At 35.3% G+C, this 19,487-nt stretch overlaps 1 pseudogene; it reads left to right on the top strand.

Moving 5' to 3' along the window:
- The window catches only part of LOC132418039 (adiponectin receptor protein 1-like), an 84,687-nt pseudogene that overhangs the window by 58,680 nt on the left and 6,520 nt on the right, over nt 1-19,487 (top strand).

Below are 19,487 nucleotides of genomic sequence, written 5' to 3'. Positions count from 1 at the left end.
CAACATTGTAAGTCAACTATATTTCAATAAACTTTTTAAAAAGAGTCAGGAAATAAGGGACTCATTGGTTACCTACAGAGAGGATAGGCAAACTTAATTCCCAGCTATATATGTTATGACTAACGATTGTTTGCAGTGAAACTATAAATAATTCCAAGAAGGCTGTGAAGGAGTTGTCCTTCTGGGGCTGTAATTCAAAGACAGCTTTGACTGGGGTCGCCCAAGAGTTGAACTGATCTTACCGAAGAGGAGAGTAAGGGTGTCCAGTGTTCCCCAAAAGAGGTTAAATGGAAAGGGATGTGGAATAATGGCAGCTCCAAATCATGACAGCCTGAAGTCCCACATGAGGAGAAATGACTATGGGAACCTTATATATACAGTTCACATTCCCAGACCAAATCAGGAATTCTAATTGCTACCCCCATTAAAGCCCAAAGTTAGAAGTAAAACAGAGATTAGGGAATGAATGGAGTTTATTTGTAATTCAAAAGTGACCTGGTCATCAGAAATGATTCTTAAGCCCACAACCTTGTGTTGTGAAGGAGAAAGGTTGTTATGTCACCATTCCTTCAATAGCCTTAGGATCTGAGAAAAAGCAAATACAGGAATAGGGACCCTTCTCTCAGAAACGGGGTTTGGAAAATGACTTTGGACCAAAATGATAGGTGCTTCAGCAAAGTTCCCTATCACGGCTTCCTTCAAATGATAACTTTTGTGAGATACTTATGACACTGACTTTCCGCACATAGACTTGAGAAGAAAGGGAGATGTTTCCCTGTTTGTTTTAGGACCCTCAGAAGGAAGGACCCATGCAGTCCATGAACAAGCCGATTTTGATAGGCATAATGAGTTTTAAACATTGCACCAGTGGGTGAACTGGGAAATTCTGCAAAGAAACGTCCTGCGGTGTTGAACGTTTAGGCCCTGATCGTTAGTATGTAAATCAGAAAAACTGAGTGCCTTAGAACTTATATATAATCTCCAAATCTTTAAACAGGCAAACTCTAAAAATCATACATAAAAGATATTTGTCATAAACACACACACACAAACTTTAATCACCTTGAGGGAACATGATCCAATAATATACTTAATAGGTAAGTTTGCCTCCTCAGTGAGCTTTGTGTTTGTCTGCAGCTGGGTGATTAATAATAAGCCTATAAAGGATTATTTGGTCATAATATCATCATTAGTGTATAAATTACAAAAGAATCCTTATACTTAAATGATATAGTGAAATTATCACTTGGTAAATAGATTCTAATAAATCACAAAAATATCAATACAGGATTGGAATCAGTTCAGCTTTCTAACCTTCACTAAGATGAAAAATGTTTACATAGAATACCTAATTTAATATATGGGAAGTCTCATATAAAATAAAAGCATCAAGCGTTTCTTTAAAGGCTTTGAATATAGATAAAATAACTGATAATAAAAGCTTTTGTTAAGCCCTTGGTACACATATAAGAAAAGAAATATCACATTTATAACAGAAGTTAGATAAATTATTCTTAAGAATAAGAAAGCATTTGCTGCGAAAATTGTAGCTTCAGGAATAGAGCTAATCTTCACAAAGGTTCCTAGCTGAATTACAATCAGCTCTATCCTTAAAAAAATAATAAAGATATATTTGGGCTGTATGGCTTTTTTGTTCAATAAATGGATTTTTTAAATCTACATTAGAGGATGCACTGAGGAAAAAAATAATGGATTTGGCAATAAAGAGAAATTTGTAAATTGCAGAGTAGTCATTTGTGTTCTTAGTCATATGTCATTTTATGCTTATATTTATATAATATGTAATTTAAAGAGTTAATGAAAGAAGGATTTGCAGCATTTTCCTTGAGGATTGCCAGCTCTAGCATTAAGTTTTGACATGCAAAACATTGGATAGATATTTGAAAATTATTACTTGAGCCAAGCAGGGACAGAGGAGGAAGACTAAGAGAGAGAAAGAAACAGGTAGAAATGCAATCTAAATGTGATATTTGTGGATGATTTTGAGTCTTTTAAAAATAAAAGCTGTGAGCGTAATCATGGTGTTCATCATTTCACAGCTTATTCCATCTCTGTCTCTGTCTCTGTCTCTCTCTCTCTCTCTGAGCACACAAACACAAGGTGCTCAACATCTGTAGTCTCTGCTTTGCTTCAAGTAGACTTATTAGTATTAAATTTCCCATTACAAAGGAAGTTGGCATTCATGATTCTGGGGCACTTGTCTTTCCCTAGAAACATAATTTTATCTTAATTTGGTATATAATATATACTCATCAAAAATAAGCACCTTTCAGAAGGGCTGGGTATACTTAACAGGCATATTGTAACGAGCCAATTTTAGTTGTTTTTGTTTTGAAGACTTTCTTCAATTAAATAATTCAGACATATCTGAAAATACAAAAATAGCAAAAAGCAATAAATACCTATGAACCCAAAATACAGCTAAAGAAATGAAATATAAATACAGTTGAAATGCCCTGTGCCCCTCTTCCAAATTATATTCCCCTCCCTCCACCTCAGAAGTAAATATCACTCTGAATTAAAAATGTATCATTTCCATGTGTACCTTTATGTTGTTACTACTTACATATATTCTTAAAATTAAACAATTGGTATAATATTGGGTATATTCTTTTCCAAGAAGCTTCTATCACTCAGCATTATGTTTGGAAGACTTACCCATAATGATACAAATGGTTCTAGCCTAGTTCATTTGTTTTCATTGCTTTAATGCATTCCATCATGTGACTCTTCCACGACATATTTATGCTGCTGAGAATAGTTATCTACATTATCTCAAACTTTTCCTGTTTTAAACAATGACCTCTGAACATTCCTGTACATATTTCTTGTGCACATACACAATACTGTCTCTTGGATACATATCTGGAAATTACTACCTCTAGGAATTTATGGGTTGAACGTACCAGCATTGTCAGGTTTATTAGGTAATAACCAACTGCTCTCTCTCTAAAATGATTTTACCAATTTACAATCATAGCAGTACTAAGTGCAAGTCTCCCTTACTGCATACCTTTGTCAATACATTAGACTTTTAACTTCAGGGTAAACCATAACATGGTACCTTATTGGGTTAATAATCAGCATTTTATATGTACATCTCATATATGTAATAAACCTGGATCTTATACGTAATAAACCTTCATAAATGATATTTATGAAGTTGCATATCATTTCATGTATTTTCTGCCTGTGAGATGTCATCCTCTTGTTTCTCATATTCTTTTCCCATTTCCCACTGGAATGTTTGACTCTTTCACTATAGAAAACATTGACAGTTCTTGGCAGCAATCCTTGTCAGCTCTATGCACTACAGATATCTTCATCTAGTCTATTCATTTGCCTTTTCTCTTTTTCACACAACCTTAATACACAGAAGTGTTTAATTTTGCCATAGTCCATTTTACCAACTGTGTCCTATATGTTCTAAGCTTTGTTCCTTGTTTAATAAATTCTTCATTACTCCAAAATAGAGATCTTTCTTTGTTTTCCTCACAAAGCCTTTAAGTTTTGTTTTCATTTAGGTTTTTATTCAACAGAGAATTGTTGTTGTTATTGCTTATAACGAAAGGTAATGATCCCATTTTTTTCCATAAGGGTAATTTATAAAAAGTCCTTTCTTCTCCACTGATTTGCAGAGCCTCATTTCTCATCTATCAGCTTCAGACATGTAAACACACATACAATTCTATATCTGGACTTTCTATTTGTCTCCATTGGTCTATTAATCTATGCCCTTATCAATACTGCCTTTCCCTAATTATTATTACTTTAAAATGTCTCTATATGTTGGTAGGGCGTCTCCCCAAGTTCTTCTTCATAGCTGTCTCAGTTTCTTTTCTCATTGTAAATGAATGTTAGAACCATTCTCAGGTTCCAAGAAAATATTGGTAAGATTTTTATTGGAATATTGCATTGAATTTATATACAAACTTGGAGATGACTTACATCTTTAGTGTTTTGACTCTATTGCACACAGTATCTTTTTCTGTTTAGTTCTTTAATGACTTTCAATAGTTTTATAATTTCTCCATAAAAGCCTTCTATATCTTTTGTTAGATTTATTCCTACTGCTTTACATTTTAGTTGCTACTGTAAATGCTATCCTTTTAAAATTACATTTTCAAAAGTATTTTCTGGATCTTATATGTAATAAACCTGTTTAAATCGCTGATTATTTTTAATAAGTTAGTTGTAAATTCTCTTGGGTTGTCTATTACTCATATATAGAGAGTATTGTTTCTTCCTTTTCAAGCCATATATTTACTTACTTCGATCTCTGAGCTTCCTGGACTGGCCAGTAAAATGCAAAATAGGACATGTTTTCCTCATAACTGGTTTCAAAAGGAATGTTTCTAATGTTTCACCACTATGAGTGAGATTTGACAGATTAAGGAAGTTTTCCTCTCTTCCAAATTTTCTAAAAAGTTTTATCATAAAAGAACATTAAATTTTGTTGACTTCTCTTTGTTTTTATTGAGATAACCCTGTGATTTTTTTCTTCATTAATCTGTTAAGGTGATGAATTTCATTAATGTTTTTCCCAACAGTATATCATTTTTGCATTCTTGAGATAAAACCCATATAAGCATGATGAAATTTTTTAGACTTTATTTTGGTTGTTAATTCATTGGTTTAGGATTTTTTTTTTTTTTTTGCTTCTAAATTGATCCAATAGCCTGGCTTATAATTTTTCACTTACCATCTTATCAGATTTGGTTAAACTGTTCTATTAAAAAAGTTGGGCAATCTTCTCGCTTCTTCCAGGCTCTGAAACGGTATGCATATGGCAATACTGCAGCTATCTGTTACTTGAATATTTGATTTGTCTGTAAAACTAGCCTGCTTGGTAGATGGGGAGAAAGGTCAAGGAGATAGGTAAAGTTAATTAGTGGTAGATGTTTTAAATACTGTTTCAGTTTATTGAGTAGTCAGAGATCTTTTCATGCCTTCTACTTCTTAAGTCAGATTTTGAGAAGTTATATTTTCCTAATAAATTGTTTCTTTCACCCAAGTTTTTAAAGTTATCGGCAATAAGATGACTATATTTTTAATGTCTGCTTTGTGAGTGATTATGTCACCTTGGTTATTTATTTGTTTATTTGTGCCTTCTCTTTTTGTCAGTCTTGTTTCTTTATATTTACTTTGGATTTATTCTGTTGTTCTCTTTCTAACTTCTTAAGTTGGACACTGAGCTCATATTTTTCAACCTTTTTTTGCAATAAATTTCTTTCTAAGCATTGTTTTAGCCATGTCCCATAATGTTTGATATATTGTGTTTTCTTTATTTTTCAGTTATATTATCTAATTTCCATTATGATTTCTTCTCTGAGTTATGAAGAAGTGTGCTGTTTCCAAACATATAAAGATTTCGTTTCCCATAAGGTTCTTTTTCTTATCAGTTCTTTCATGGAGAATTTAGTACTCTAAGGGCACTGGCTGTATTTCAGGAAGCTTGGTCCAAGTGTCACCTCATTCAATCCTAAGTCCTTGACTCCTCTTTTTTTTTTTTTTTTTTTTTTTTTTTGCGTTACGTGGGCCTCTCACTGTTGTGGCCTCTCCCGTTGCGGAGCACAGGCTCCAGACGTGCAGGCTCAGCAGCCATGGCTCACGGGCCTAGCCGCTCTGCGGCATGTGAGATCTTCCCGGACCAGGGCACGAACCTGTGTCCCCTGCATCGGCAGGCGGACTCTCAACCACTGCACCACCAGGGAAGTCCACCTTGACTCCTCTTTAAGTGCAGCAACCAAAACCCAATCATCTTTGGACTGGCAATACTCACAAGACAATCTCTGTACTAGGGACAGCTTATTATTTTCGTTTTCAGCTCTTTCTTTGGGCCCCTGTGGTCCTTTACTTTTCCATGAGCTAAATTACATATATGTATATTTTAAATGTTTTGTAGCAGGAAGCTTTCAGACTATCTACTCAACCACGTTGCCAGAAACAAAAGTCTGAGGTTGGGTGTGCATTACATGTTGTAGTTTGGGGAAAGTGTAAGGTCAGGAAATTTTTTCAATACCATTTCTTTTTGCTTAGTAAATGCAATTCTTAGGGAAATACTAATTTATCAGTGGGGTCCTTATGCAGGGGACTACAACTATTTTATTTTATTTTAGTGTAGATTATGGCTGATCCTGATTCTCCTGGCTCTTCAGTATATGTATAGATGTGTTACATCTATAAAGCACTTTAGAGTCTGGGACCTGCACATTCCTCCCTAGTGCCATAGAACACCATGTTTATGTGTCAAAAAGTTATTTATTTATGGCTATTTCATTATATAAAAGAGTTAAAATTACTTACAAAATATACATATGAAGAAAAAGTAAAAATAACTGAGAAAGATTAGGAAAAGGAATACAGAAGGAATCGGATAGCAAAATTAAAAATCTAAGGATAAAATTTACCTGCCAATACAGTGCTATATCTTGCTACACAGTTATTAGAAGTGAACCAGACCACCAGACCCTCCCATCAGGAAACTTGCACAAGCCTCTTAGATAGCCTCATCCACCACAGGGCAGACAGCAGAAGCAAGAACTACAATCCTGCAGCCTGTGGAACAAAAACCATATTCACAGAAAGAGAGACAAGATGAAAAGGCAGAGGGCTATGTACCAGATAAAGGAATAAGATAAAACCCCAGAAAAACAACTAACTGAAGTAGAGATAGGCAACCTTCCAGAAAAAGAATTCAGAATAATGATAATGAAGATGATCCAGGAACTCGGAAAAAGAATGGAGGCAAAGATCGAGAAGATGCAAGCAATGTTGAAGAAAGACCTAGAAGAATTAAACAACAAACAGAGATGAAAAATACAATAACTGAAATTAAAACTACACTAGAAGGAATCAATAGCAGAATAACTGAGGCAGAAGAACAGATAAGTGACCTGGAAGACAGAATGGTGGAATTCACTGCTGCAGAACAGAATAAAGAAAAAAGAATGAAAAGAAATGAAGACAGCCTAAGAGACCTCTGAGACAACATTAAACACAACAACATTCACATTATAGGGGTCCTAGAAGGAGAAGAGAGAGAGAAAGGACCTGAGAAAATCTTTGAAGAGATTATAGTCGAAAATTTCTCTAACATGGGAAAGGAAATAGCCACCCAAGTCCAGGAAGTGCAGAGAGTCCCATACAGGATAAACCCAAGGAGAAACATGCCAAGAAACATAGTAATCAAATTGGCAAAAATTAAAGACAAAGAAAATGTATTGAAAGCAGCAAGGGAAAAATGACAAATAACATACAAGGGAACTCCCATAAGGTTAACAGCTGATTTCTCAGCAGAAACTCAACAAGCCAGAAGGGAGTGGCATGATATACTTAAAGTGATGAAAGGGAAGAACCTACAACCAAGATTACTCTACCCAGCAAGGACCTGATTCAGATTCGATGGAGAAATCAAAAGCTTTACAGACAAGCAAAAGGTAAGAGAATTCAGCACCACCAAACCAGCTCTACAACAAATGCTAAAGGAACTTCTGTAAGTGGGAAACACAAGAGAAGAAAAGAACTTACAAAAACAAGCCCAAAGCAATTAAGAAAATGGTCATAGGAACATACATATCAATAATTACCTTAAACGTGAATGGATTAAATGCTCCAACCAAAAGACACAGGCGTGCTGAATGGATACGAAAACAAGACCCATATATATGCAGTCAACAAGGGACCCACTTCAGACCTAGGGACACATACAGACTGAAAGTGAGGGGATGGAAAAAGATACTCCATGCAAATGGAAATCAAAAGCAAGCTGGAGTAGCAATACTCATATCAGAAAAAATAGATTGAAAATAAAGACTGTTACAAGAGACAACAAAGGAAACTACATAATGATCAAGGGATCAATCCAAGAAGAAGATATAACAATTATAAATATATATGCACCCAACATAGGAGCACCTCAATACATAAGGAAACGGCTAACAGCTATAAAAGAGGAAATCGACAGTAACACAATAATAATGGGGGACTTCAACACCTCACTTACACCAAGGGACAGATCATCCAAAATGAAAATAAATAAGGAAACAGAAGCTTTAAATGACACAATAGACCAGATAGATTTAATTGATATTTATAGGACATTCCATCAAAAAACAGCAGATTACACTTTCTTCTCAAGTGTGCACAGAATATTTCCAGGATAGGTCACATCTTGGGTCACAAATCAAGCCTCAGTAAATTTAAGAAAATTGAAATCATACCAAGCATCTTTTCTGACCACAATGCTATGAGATTAGAAATCAACTACAGGGAAAAAAACACAAACACATGGAGGCTAAACAATACGTTACTAAATAACCAAGAGATCACTGAAGAAATCAAAGAGGAAATCAAAAAATACCTACAGACAAATGACAATGAAAACACGACGATCCTAAACCTATGGGATGCAGCAAAAGCAATTCTAAGAGGGAAGTCTATAGCTATACAAGCCTACCTCAAGAAACAAGAAAAACCTCAAATAAACAATCTAACCTTACACCTAAAGGAACTAGAAAAAGAAGAACAAACAAAACCCAAAGTTAGCAGAGGAAAGAAATCATAAAGGTCAGAGCAGAAATAAATGAAATAGAAACAAAGAAAACAATAGCAAAGATCAATAAAACTAAAAGCTGGTCCTTTGAGAAGATAAACAAAATTGATAAACCATTAGCCAGACTCATCAAGTAAAAGAGGGAGAGGACTCAAATCAATAAAATTAGCAATGAAAAAGAAGAAGTTACAACAGACACCGCAGAAATACAAAGCATCCTAAGAGACTACTACAAGCAACTCTATGCCAATAAAATGGACAACCTGGAAGAAATGGACAAATTCTTAGAAAGGTATAACCTTCCAAGACTGAACCAGGAAGAAATAGAAAATATGAACAGACCAATCACAAGTTATGAAATTGAAACTGTGATTAAAAATCTTCCAACAAACAAAAGTCCAGGACCAGACGGCTTCACAGGTGAATTCTATCAAACATTTAGAGAAGAGCTAAAAACCATCCTTCGCACTCTTCCAAAAAATTGCAGAAGAAGGAATACTCCCAAACACATTCTACGAGGCCACCATCACCCTGATACCAAAAACAGACAAAGATACTACAAAAAAAGAAAATTACAGACCAATATCACTGATGAATATAGATGCAAAAATCCTCAACAAAATACTAGCAAACAGAATCCAACAACACATTAAAAGGATCATACACCATGATCAAGTGGGATTTACCCCAGGGACGCAAGGACTCTTCAATATACACAAATCAATCAATGTGATAAACCATATTAACAAACTGAAGAAGAAAAACCATATGATCATCTTAATAGATGCAGAAAAAGCTTTTGACAAAATTCAACACCCATTTATGACAAAAACTCTCCAGAAAGTGAGCATAGAGGGAACATACCTCAACATAATAAAGGCCATATACGACAAACCCATAGCAAACATCATTCTCAATGGTGAAAAACTGAAAGCATTTCCTCTAAGATCAGGAACAAGACAAAGATGTCCACTCTCACCACTATTATTCAACATAGTTTTGGAAGTCCTAGCCATGGCAATCAGAGAAGAAAAAGAAGTGAAAGGAATACAAATTGGAAAAGAAGAAATAAAACTCTCACTCTTTGCAGATGACATGATACTATACATAGAGAATCCTAAAAATGTCACCAGAAAACTACTAGAGCTAATCAATGAATTTGTTAAAGTGGCAATATACAAAATTAATGCACAGAAATCTCTTGCATTCCTATACACTAATGATGAAAAATCTGAAAGGGAAATTAAGGAAACACTCCCATTTACCATTGCAACAAAAAGAATAAAATACCTAGGAATAAACCTACCTAGGGAGACAAAACACCTGTATGCAGAAAATTATAAGACACTGATGAAAGAAATTAAAGATGATACCAACAGATGGAGAGAGATATCATGTTCTTGGACTGGAAGAATTAATATTGTGAAAATAACTATACTAACCAAAGCAAACTATGGATTCAATGCAATCCCTATCAAATTACCAATGGCATCTTTTACGGAACTAGAACAAAAAATCTTAAAATTTGTATGTAGACACAAAAGACCCCAAATAGCCAAGGCAGTCTTGAGGGAAAAAAACCAAGCTGGAGGAATCAGACTCCCTGACTTCAGACTATACTACAAAGCTACAGTAATCAAGACAATATAGTACTGGCACAAAAACAGAAACATAGATCAATGGAACAAGATAGAAAGCCCAGAGATAAACCCATGCACCTATGGTCAACTAATCTATGACAAAGGAGGCAAGGATATACAATGGAGAAAAGACAGTCTCTTCAATAAGTGGTGCTGGGAAAACTGGAGAGCTACATGTAAAAGAATGAAATTAGAACACTCCCTAACACCATACAGAGAAATAAGCTCAAAATGGATTAGAGACCTAAATGTAAAACCAGACACTATAAAACTCTTAGAGGAAAACACAGGAAGAACATTCTTTGACGTAAATCACAGCAAGATCTTTTTTGATCCACCTCCTAGAGTAATGGAAATAAAAACAAAAATAAACAAATGGGACCTAATGAAACTTTAAAGCTCTTGCACATCAAAGAAAACCATAAACAAGATGAAAAGATAACCCTCAGAATGGGAAAAAATATTTGCAAACGAATCAACAGACAAAGGATGAATCTCCAAAATATATAAACAGCTCAATATTAAAAAAACAAACAACCCAGTCCAAAAATGGGCAGAAGACCTAAATAGACATTTCTCCAAAGAAGACATACAGATGGCCAAGAAGCACACGAAAAGCTGCTCAACATCACTAATTATTAGAGAAATGAAAATCAAAACTACAATGAGGTATCACCTCACACCAGTTAGAATGGGCATCATCAGAAAATCTACAAGCAACAAATGCTGGAGAGGCTGTGGAGAAAAGGGAACACTCTTGCACTGTTGGTGGGAATGTAAATTGATAGAGCCATTAGGGAGAACAGAACGGAGGTTCCTTAAAAAACTAAAAATAGAATTACCATGTGATCCAGCAATCCCACTACTGGGCATATACCCAGAGAAAACCTTAATTCAAAAAGACACATGCACCCCAATGTGCATTGCAGCACTATTTACAATAGCCACGTCATGGAAGCAACCTAAATGTCCATCAACAGATGAATGGATAAAGAAGATGTGGTACATATATACAATGGAATATTACTCAGCCATAAAAAGGAACGAAATTGGGTCATTTGTTGAGACGTGGATGGACACAGAGATTGTCATACAGAGTGAAGTAAGTCAGAAAGAGAAAAACAAATATCATATATTAACACATGTATGTGGAACCTAGAAAAATGGTACAGATGAACCAGTTTGCAGGGCGGAAGTTGAGACACAGATGTAGAGAACAAATGTATGGACACCAAGCGGGGAAAGCCGCGGGGGGGGGGTGGGGATGGTGGTGTGCTGAATTGGGCAATTGGGATTGACATGTATACAGTGATGTGTATAAAACTGATGACTAATAAGAACCTGCTGTATCAAAAAAAAAATTCAATAAATATATAAATAAATGTCTGTTGGCCATAAAACCACACAAAAAAAGTGAAACAAATTTGCTACTGCAAAAGGAAAAAAAGCAAAGATAGAAACATTATCCATCACAAGAATCAAAGTGTCCCTAGGATTAAAACAGACTGGTTGTCAAGGTATTGGATCAAATACGATATTATAATAAGGCAAAGCCACATCTAGCCCTGGGTAAATTCTAACACATTATTATATAAACTGAAACACCTGCCTTGAGCAAAAACAAAGAACATTTAGCCAGCAAGTGTCAAGGGATGTAACAGAAATAATAACTGACAGATACTGTAGAATTTTCTCTATGTTTTCCATTGAGACTAGACGAAGGCATATCTTCTGTGGAAAGTTTGAATGTGATTTTCCATAGTAGACTCATCAGGTAATCTCTCAAAGCCCTATGTCTCTGTATGATATTAATGTACTAATTCATATAAAATATCTATACGTCATACTGTAAAAGTATAATTAGTTTGGTTTTATGGCAAAAGTTGTTATTCAGGTTTTCATACATAGAAAATAAAAGTTATATAATAAAAACTCTTGAATCTTTAATCATTAAGATTTTAGGATGTTCTGTAAAGCTTAGTGTTATATTTTGATACATATAAATGCATGAAAATAAGTACTAAGTAACTTACAATGTACACAGATGTATAGATGACATTGAGGAACAAATTAAGTGGAAATCAACATATTAAATTTTATTCTCTAATGGTCTGATACGTCTGAATAATGTAAATCACACCAAATAAATTAAAAATATAAAAGATTAAAAATTTTTTCAAAAAATCATAAAATATTATGTAAATCTATATGTAAATAGAGATATATATTACAAGCAAACTAGTTCTAGGGAGGCTAGAACAAGACAATAAGGTTATATTTTTCTACTCTGGGGTAAGGTATACTTTCAAAAAGAGGCAATTTTTCAAAAAACTTGTAAGAAAGAGATGAAATAGCAAAGAGGTAGTAGAAATGCATGGTATACTAAAAATTATACGTGTGAAGATGGTAATGAGAATAAATAAGCTGCATGTTGGTAACAATACTAAAACTTACCTTAATTGAGTTGTGAATAAAATGCTTAGAAAAAAAGTTAGGGGGAAGAAAGGATTGAAGGCCTTAATTTTAGAGATAGTAAGGGTTGAATCAAGGCAGTGATATAATTATAGTAGTTCTTAATATTTTACTTCTAAGTAATAATGTTTTCTTAGAATACTTTGAATGCATTTTGAAGTCTAGAAGCCAGGTAGTTTCTATAATAACCACATACAAAGCTTAATTAAAAGCAATTTCTATGAAAGGGACAGAGGAGAGAAGGAGGTTAATCTGTTTAACATGAAACACAAAAAACAAAGAATTTGCTTCATGGCAAGGATTAGAGATACATCCCCAGAAAATGAAGGAGAAAAATAAATAATGCTGCCAATGTTTTCACTATAGGAAACTGTTAGGGTGTTGGTACAAATGATAATGAAGGGGAGAATTCTGGCTGGAGAAGGGATGTTAAATCTGTATTTGCAATCTCCTATTAGCTCATTATCTATTGCAGCAATGTTCAGGAAACACAAACGGGTTTAATTTTTCAACCAGGGGAAAGGATAGCAGTTTAAAAAACTAAACAAATGAATTTGCTGCCATCTCGTGGCAAACTTGGAAAATACAGTATGTTTTAGTATTTTTAAGAGTCTCCAAAAGATTTTTAAACATATTCCTCTAAACTATTCCTTTAAAGGATTCTCACAAAGCCACCCTACTTGGTTCACAAGTAAATTATATGTTTTCTATATCTATTAAATTTAAATTTCAACTCCATTAGTAGTGAAGTAGAGAAAATATTTAGGGAACACATATTCCAGTGTATTAATTTTTTAAATATTTACACTAAAATTCATAAACCAAGTAAAAATGCATTTCAATGACACACTCCTTTGTAATCACCTTCATGATCTGGAGCAGAAAAAAATAACAGGAACAGGAACCTTTGTGGGTATAAGATAATGAGACATTATGCTTTGTAAAGTAACATAATGGTACTGAAAACGCTGATCTCTAGCTTTTCCTTTATATTCAATAGCTCTATCACTTAATGAAAATTATTTAGTGGTTGATACCTTTCCTTATGTGTGAATCTGTCTCGTTGAGGTGAGGGTCACATGAGATGACATATATGAAAATTTGAAAACTGTAAAGCTCTACTTAAAAATTAAAAGATAATTAAACTAAACATAGATAAGGCAGAAGACAGTGTTGGATGTGTGCCTAAGTTGGGAAGGGAAAGTGAATAGAAGTGAGATATGTTTTTCCATGTGGAGCTGAATTAGCGCAGCTCAGGATACAGATTATTTATTTCTAATAAATATCAAACACCTGTTATGTGAGAAAGCTATTAAGAAAAGTTAAATGCACCCCCAAACACCTTATAGTCTAATGGGAGATACAGTCAATTTTTTAAAAAATTGTAACAAAAAGATGTGAAAAAAAATGCTTAAGTAAAATGTTTGCAAAGTTCAGTGAGAGGTTTGTACATAAGTATGGATCCATTATTTATTTAAAATTATAATAACTTTAGATTGTGGAATAAGGCATAGAAATTAATTTCATGAAATAAACAGTGGCTGTGGCTACCTGATGCTAATGGGGAAAAGCTTAAGTTATGCAAAAATTCCAAAACATCTATGTATTTCATACAATCGGTGTCGATTTTTTCTTCAGGGAAAATCATGAATTTCAGTATTTAATACAGATTAAAAGAAAGCATCCACTAGATTAGGTGCATTCTACAACCCTGAGACCCACAGATACTGCCTCATCCTTACCAAAGGCCCCTGGAGCAGGTCCACTGAGCAGTATGAGCCCACTGACTCACTCATAACATGAATTAGAACTAACCCTAATCTGACTGACAATTTTTATTTAACATCTTGGGGGCGGAATAGGCTAAGATGTAAAAGAGATACAAAGAAGTATATTGATCCCGTAAGAAGATAATTTCTTTGAGAAAATAAATCATGCCTATACAATGTCTAATAAAACTGGTCTTTTTGTAACCTGCCATATACATGGTAACTCTTCTAAAAGAAATATAAATGCAATGCTAGTAACTTGAAGAAAAAAGTTAATCTATATGTAACAAAATGTTAAAATGGGCATTTTGACCAGCAAGATAAGACGATAGATATCAGACACCAAAATGAGGTGTTCAATCAGGATGCAAAGACTCAAAGAAAAAACGTTGCTTCTGTTGAGCTGCAGAGCCTCTTTTCTGAAATATTTCAGGAAGGATGTTGTATCAGTCAGGGTTCTCCAGAGGAAACAGAACCAACAGGATAGGATAGACTCTGTGTGTGTGTGTGTGTGTGTGTGTGTGTGTGTGTGTGTGTGTGTGTGTATATGATAGATATATATATGATAGATAGATAGATATGAGATAGAGAGAAGAAGGAAGGGAAGGAAGAAGAAAAGAATTTATTATACAGAATAGGCTCATGTGATTATGGGGGCTGAGAAATCCCATCATTTGCTGTCTGCAAGCTGGAGGCCCAGGGAAGCCAGTGGTACAGTTTCAGTTCAAGCCTGAAGGCCTGAGAACCCCGGTAGCCGCAGTACAAGGCCTGGTCCAAGTGCAGGAGAATACTGATGTTCAGCTCAAGTAGTCAGGCAAAGTGAACAAATTCTCTCTTCCTCCACATTTTTTTTCTATTCAAGCCCTCAAAGGATTGGATGATGCCCACCCAAATCGGGGCGGGCAATCTGCTTTACTCAGTCTACCAATTCAAATGCTAATTTCACCCAGAAACTCCCTCACAGACACACCCAGAAATAATGTTTAGCCAAATATGTGGACACCCCATGATCCAGTCAAGTTGACACATAAAATTAACTATTACAAATATATATTTCATAATTTAACTTTTTAGTTTTAGAGAGATAGTACACTGTATATTATATAACACCCTCCATGGATACTACATATCAGTATTTCTGCAGCAAAATGTATGCATATTCCCACCAAGTGGGATAAGATTATAAATAGCGTCATGTTAGTTTAAGAGAGGTATTACTTTCAAATAAATACACAAGATAGACATCTATATCTATATATATTTGTATATACAGATATATATAGTAGATATATAAAGAGATGTTTGTTCATTCTCTATTTTTTTTTTACAACTTCTTATATTTCAGAATTATAGATAAGGATTATAAGCCAGTAGTCAAAAGCCACATATACAATACTGTATCTTTTATCTCCATGGGGAAAAAAAACAATTTGAAAATGATTTCTTTGGAGAAGCGGGAGAAATAGGATAATATGTCCTAAACCAAAGCCTAATGAGAGAAGTTTCCACAGCAACTCTGAGGAGAGATATGCCCCTTTTCTTAGGAGGATATGATAGACTGGCACCCAGCTCTTGTCTGGAAAATCTAGAAGGGAAGAGACAGATCATCTGGAAGAAGAGATAGTTGCATGGAATTCAGCCTGCATTCCCAAAATTTGTCACGACAAAGTATGCACATGGACATGTGATTCTTCTAGGTCCTAAACAGCAAAATCACCTAGAGGTGTGTATCAGTTATCTATTGTTGTGTAACCACCCCAAATTGTTGCTTAAAATAATAAAGTCTTATTTCCTCCCTGCTTCCCTTTCCCACCCTTTCTTCCCCTGCCTCAACAGGGTTGGGAAAGTCAGTAAAATAGGAAAGGAAGGGTGAAAACAAAGGCTTACAAAGAGAGAAAAAGGAGCAAGTCCCCTTCTTAAACTTTGTATCTGCAAAAGACCCCAACTGGGGAGAAAATTTAACTTTAAATCAGATTCGAAGTTTGATTATAACATGGTACTAGGTACTTTTAATTACAGGATAATAGCTATATTTGAAATTTAAAATGACCATAATTTTTTCCAAAAAGAGATCTGAAAATCATGGACCTGCCTGAACTTCCATTCCTGCGAGGGAATAACGGCCTCTACTGAATATTCAAGAGAAGATGAATGACAAAAATAAAGATACTTTCTGGGTGGCTGCTTTTGTTACTGATCTTGAGACTGGAGTTTCAACACGTATTTTTGGTAGTGAGAAGTGTAATCCATAACCCGTGAAATGTTGGTTCAACACATTAATTTTTCTTAAAGAAACAGTGAAGAATGAGAGCCCTACATTGCATAATACCACAAAATATCTTGAAAATTAGCTTTATCCTTGCCCTTCCCCAGAGTTTCACATCTCATGATTCTTGCTCAAATCTCCCCTGCCTTAACTCTATAAACACTGTGGCTCATTTGTCTCTCTTCCTGATTCTCCTGTTCCTAAAACTAGTATCTCCTTTTTCGTCCAGGGATGGCTACTTGCCAAGCACCCATCCACATCCACACACATCTGATTTATAAAATGATTCTACAAGTGTTTATTTGGAAGGAAAATTTATCCTGCATTAAATTTTGAAACCAAGCTTTGTAGGTACTGAAAGAAATTCATTGAATATATTAAGAAGATTATTCTGATGGCCATGTGCAGGATGGCTTCAATAAGAAGGTTTTAAAAGATAACAGCAGAATTCAAACTGACCTAGAGAGAATAAGGATGATATTCAGTTATACAGAAATTATAGGAAATGATAATTAACTTAGCATGGAGAACCATGCTCTGCAGATGAAAAATGATAAATGACTAGTCACAGCTAAGGAGAAAAGAGTCTACTTTTAGAACATTATAATACTCATGAGTAAATATAATTTGAAGGAGATGTATTTGTATTAATCAAAGTTTCAGAAATTCAGGCTTTCTCAGATCTCATTATATTGTTACGGGTTCAGAAAAGATGGTAAGACTGCAATTTGAAGATGTTAGCTTTATTAACACATTATTTTAAATAATTGTCAAAATACTCTTGATGGGCAAAAGCAAGATCCCAATGGGTCAAAGTATCAAGATTAGCCATTTACATTGGTAAAACTGTCAAGCTCTTCATTTAACTTAAATTATTTATAATACACATTCAGAATTATGTTTATAGAATAACACCGTACAAATCATTCACCATTCATTCCCACTAGACAGTATTAACAGAGCATCTACTATATAATAGGATCTCTATCGGGCACTAAGAGATATTGGTTACAAAACAGAAATGGAGCATGACTTGACATATTGTAGTCTGGGATTATGGAGCTCCAGTACATGTACCATAATAGGGGAAGTACGAGATGAACTGGGGGCACATAGGAGGGAATCTAATCCATATTTGAGAGAAGAGTGGGAGGCAGGGAAACTTCCAGCAGGAAGTTATATTTAAATAAAAACTATAAGACTCAACGTTTAAAAATAATAATGATATAAATGAAAAGCAAATAATAATTCACATCAGATGGGACACATATGCAAATATCTAAAGACTAAGAAATGTGATGCATCTTAAGAATTGAATCAGTGTGAAGAGAACAGGGAAACGTGACAAGAGGCAATGCTAGAGAAGACACAGCTGCATCAGGAAGTCGGGCTAATCAGTCATTGGGGGTGTTAAGCAGAGGCTGACGTCATTTGATTGGCAGTTTTGAAAGATCACTCTGATTTCAACGTTGAGGATAGAATGCAGAGAGCCAAGAGAGGAAACAGAGGTCACGGGAGGAGGTTGTTACAAAAATCAAGGTGAGACCTGAATTTAGTGTGGAATCATAAAGTGACTAATTCTTACCTTATATTCATCTTTTTTACCCTACAAATGTGTCCCTCTTTTTCAGCGACCACTCTCTTAATGGCATCACCAAGTCTGCAAGTATCTAAGCCAGAAACATGAGATTATCTCCTTCATTTCTCAAATGCATCCATGGTCTCTACTTTGTTCGAGGTCACCTTTAGCCCAACCTGGATTCCTGTGACAACCTCCTGGCTGACACTGCCTTTGGCCTTGCGCTCCACTGCCACGTCATAAGGTGACCCTGCGCTGCCAGCACGCAAGGCTGCCAAAGACTACCACGGCCATTCCACAAGTGATCGTTGTTGCTAAAGGGGGTAATGAGGGCTGTGTCAGAGAAGCTTTGAGTCCACTTTCTCCCTTTAACCCTTCCAACCCTCACCACCTCTCTTACCCATCAGCTATCCATTTTGTGGTCTGCCTAAGAACAGGAGTGACTGAAGTAGACAGGGCAAGGAAAGCTGGACCTAGCCCCCTTACTGAGTGCGAGAGAAGGAAATTCTTGCTCATTCTTGCTGTCTTACTGGGGCTTTGGACAGAAGTGACTGGAGGAAGTGTTCACTATGCTGAAGAGTGAGTCCACTGAGAAGCCAGGACACCACCACTCAGTGGTGACTCAGAGCAGAGGAGAGCACCAGCCTTAGCTTTCGAAGGATGATGTGAAGGTGCAGAGTGATGCTTGTTTACTGGAACCCAATTCCATCACAGCTCAGTCTCTGGTAACGCACGGTGAATATGTATTAATTTATCTCCTCGGATGCTTTCTATGTGTCAACTTACTTTGCTGATACTCACAATAGGTGACATGGCAGCTTTGTTCTTTTTCTGTCATTTGCTTGTGCTTGGAGTAATAGTTTTCTCTTCAGTCTTGGGGGTTATTTTTTTCAGGACAATTTTTATGACCTTTGCCCATTTTGTGAGGATTGGTTTATTTAGAATGAGAGAGTACAGCCATAAATCCACTTAACTGGGCATGGTTAAACTGTAAAACATTTTGTACCACACACTGTATGAACAAGAGTCAGGGCTTTGCCATGCTCTCCCCTCACTGCGGAACGTCCTCTCCTTCTAAACATCCTCAAGGGCACCGAGAACACCAGTGTCAAGTCAGAGTACACATTTAAAAAGTTTTACTTATTTCTACTTTGTAGACAGAAATTGAAGTGGTAATATTTTCTTC

Source organism: Delphinus delphis, chromosome 2, assembly GCF_949987515.2.
Source record: "Delphinus delphis chromosome 2, mDelDel1.2, whole genome shotgun sequence".
In the NCBI taxonomy this organism is placed as follows: domain Eukaryota; kingdom Metazoa; phylum Chordata; class Mammalia; order Artiodactyla; family Delphinidae; genus Delphinus; species Delphinus delphis.
Note: the sequence above shows the minus strand (reverse complement) of the source record. Positions and strands in the feature narration are given on the sequence as shown.